This window comes from Toxorhynchites rutilus, chromosome 2 (assembly GCF_029784135.1).
Source record: "Toxorhynchites rutilus septentrionalis strain SRP chromosome 2, ASM2978413v1, whole genome shotgun sequence".
In the NCBI taxonomy this organism is placed as follows: domain Eukaryota; kingdom Metazoa; phylum Arthropoda; class Insecta; order Diptera; family Culicidae; genus Toxorhynchites; species Toxorhynchites rutilus.
In genome coordinates, this window is record NC_073745.1 from 3,061,866 (window position 1) to 3,065,460 (window position 3,595).

The 3,595-nt window shown below is 35.1% G+C and overlaps 1 pseudogene; it reads left to right on the forward strand.

The window, feature by feature from the left end:
- The first annotated feature begins 503 nt into the window (after nt 1-503).
- On the forward strand, nt 504-622 carry LOC129772169 (U4 spliceosomal RNA; annotated as a pseudogene).
- Nucleotides 623-3,595: the final 2,973 nt, after the last annotated feature.

Sequence of the window (3,595 nt, forward strand, 5' to 3'; positions counted from 1 at the left end):
GTCACATTTGAGTTAGGCCCTATTGACATGTTGCTCTAGATTTCACTATGAGACCAGGAATGCCAGGTATTATTTTCAAATGTCTTCACATGGTACGTAAAAATGTCTTCAAATGTCTTCACATGGTACGATATACCGTTGATTGAGTGAATATCGCCCCGGTTCCTACAAAAACGGAACTGTGATAACTCAATTTGTTTATTTCAGCTTTAAAGTTTTGATTGTAGCTCAAACCATATCCATAAAACTGATTATTGAAACGATATGTAACCGGAGAACCTTCGTTTTGTGAAGTGGTCGTTTGAAAGATCTAGATAAATCTATAGTATAATATAGGTCCAAATTTATAAAAATACAATGTAACAATCACTCAAATTTTCTTGTGCAAATGAACTTATATCTCCTAGAGACATTAAAAGTCCCTCGTTGTTGAATTCATTCTATATACTTGTGGATTTTCTGCTTGGAAAGATTGAAAAACGCGAGTGAATGACCCAGAGACTAGCTTTGCGCAGTGGCGATATCATAACCATTGAGGTTTATCCGAGTTGTGATTGTTGCTAGTTGAACACTAAAAAAACCCGAGGCAAAAGTCTCTGTTGATTACTAAGAACAAAAGTAAACAAGTGACACTGATAAAAATGCAATCGAATGACACTGATACAAAAGCCTTACTTCTTTTGACGATCTTTCCTGTCAATAGCTAGAAATTTATGAAAATTATATCTCTCAAAAATTCACATACGCTATCATACTGAAATGTCTTCACATATTTCATAATGTCTTCAAAATGTCTTCACAAAACCAAATGTCTTCACAGTAAGTCAAATGTTTTAAAAATGAAGACATGTCTTCAAAACTGGCATCCCTGTATGAGACCAAGGTAGAACTACAAGGTGCAAGGTGCAGCCGTTCGTTGAATAAGTGGATCAGGAGGCTGTATATGAAAATCTGGATCATACGGCTAGAATTAAATTGGTTGTAAAAAGAATCCAATAGAAAAGTTTAAAAAAATTGGTACTTACGTATTAACGCCACCGGAGCCGAAAAACACTGCCGCGATCTCGCAATGTGACGCAAGCGCCAAAATTGACATTTTACTTTTAATGTTATTGATCGATAAAGAATACCAAATCCTTTCAAACAACATCTTCCGTAATGGACGTTTAGCACAATGAGAGTCACATGCCTTCATTCTTGTAAAAAACACTTTTCCGAAAAGCTCGTCATGCCAAACATTTTAATCAAAAACAGTCGATCCCCATGCAGTGCTACATTTATAAGAACAATTTTGTTTTAGAACTACAAATCATGTACTAAGAAGCTCTGTTTAATAGTCTCGTCAAATATTTAAATTTATAAAATCAAACTCATCTCAAGAGAAAAAAATATCCTAGATTGAAGTGTATTGCTGTTCTCACATATTGCATATAACGATTGTGACTAAATAGTTGAAACTAATCAATTTAATTGTTGGTTACAGAGATTTCCCAATAGTGTTTTTTATCTTCAGGAATCAAGGCACAAAGCATCTTGACGATGTGCACTTACCTCACCTGCTCAATTTCTCTTTCGGATAAATTAAAGCTGAGTGTTATCGAAAGGTAAGGCGGCTCGCACACTGGAGCAATAAGCAACTAGCAAGCAGCAATACGCAATATGCAACAGACAACATATTTTGTTGTACTTCGCATACCAAAGCAATAAAAACGTCTGATATTATGCAATCAATCTGCTTGATAAACGAAATTTGTCAAATTATGGAAGATATGTTCCGATTTCATGATAAAATCACACAAAAAGAGCCAATTCTTAGTGCACAAATAATGATCGCACAAAAACAGGTTTGCCTGTATGTTGATTATTATGCTGTTGCCAGCTGGATGCGTGAATACTCTCTCTAGAACTGGTGGTACGCTATTCTCAGAATCTAGTAGATCTATTCGACCGATCTGGCTGAAATTGGCATTTAAAAATGTAAAAAAGAATCATCTAAATTGTTACGTAGTGGTTTTAGAAAATTCGAAATTTTCCAAATGGCGGCCATTCGAATGAAAAAATAGCAACTTCACTATTTTTGCACTACTGAAAAATTGTGATATCAAAAAACGGCTACGTAACAATTTAGATATTTCATTTTTACATTTTTAAATACCAATTTCAGCCAGATCGGTCCAATAGATTCTGAGAAAAATGCACCACCCACGCTTCCAGCTGCCAAACGCATAACAATCACCATAATGGCATCCAAAAAATTGAAAATATCTTCGAATATAATTTAACTTGCAAAAAAAGTTGATGGGTCTGAGCCTAGGGGCACGGACGGGAACTTGACGTAGGACTGAGATTGTGTGCAGTAATTGCATTTGAATTGAGTTTTTTCATTGTTCAAAATCTGTATTTTTTTCTCTTTTGATACATCAAATGGAAGCCCTGAAAAAAAAATCCGTTTCTTGTATGAACTCGTATCCTTTAAACAGGTTAAATGAAAAAACGTGGCAGAATCCGAAACCACATTCTGTCCATAAATGTACACAAAAATACTATTAAAGCCATTGCTACCCTTTTCTTCTGTTTATTCAATTATGCAGAAACAGACAAAGAGTCATTATACATCATTTTTAAACAAAAGTCTAAATAGTTTAGATATACATAACTAAAAGCCTAAGTCAAATAAATCTATGGAAATATATTATAGATGGAAATAATATTTTCTCCATCGTTGCCACGTTGTGCGTAGCATTGTTCGTAAAAATTTTACAGCCCGGTGATGTATATCGAGTAGGGGAAGTGGGGGCATAGTGGTCACCCTAAGGAATATGCCTATTTCCAGCGCCCACATACCGATTTAAATCCCGTTGAGTATTATAGTTCAACTCATTGTTCTTCAAGATAGCAAACGGCTTTTTTTCAATTCAAAATAGTACACTTTTCATCATTAGAAAAAAAGATGAAAAATCGAACTTTTTTTTTGCTTGGAGGTAAAGTGGTCACCTAATGGGGGCAAAGTGGTCACCCGCACATATCAAGCTAAATGGGACAGATTTATGTGTTTTTTTCGTCCATATTTGTTCAAATCATGCTTGATATAAAAGGTACATGTATGAAATAAGCTTGGCCTAGTCACCTAGAGTCTCAATTTCAATTTTCTCTTGCATACAAAAACGTTGTAAGAAACACATAACGTTCCGCATAATGAGGCTTGGTTTAGTTGGAGTGGTATATTTATCCAGGGTCAAAGCTACAAAAGGATCTTCTTCAAGAGCAGAATGTGATGAGGTATATCAGCATTAGTAAACAGAACATTGTATGTTGTTATTCACCTATGACCACTTTGCCCCCAAACATGAAAATAATTTCTATGCTAATTAATCGCTGAGATTAAACAAAATATCTGCTCACCTCTCCTAGAACATGTGAACAATCGTCCAAATTGATGATTTGTCCAACATATCAGATTGAATAAACTAAATTTCATGAGAAATTACTTAGATACCATGCCCACAGAACTACGGCCGAATGGCTATCGAGAGAGTAATTTCTGTTTTTATTTGTATTTTGACATGCGAAGTTCTACAGAAGTACAGGGTGGCTC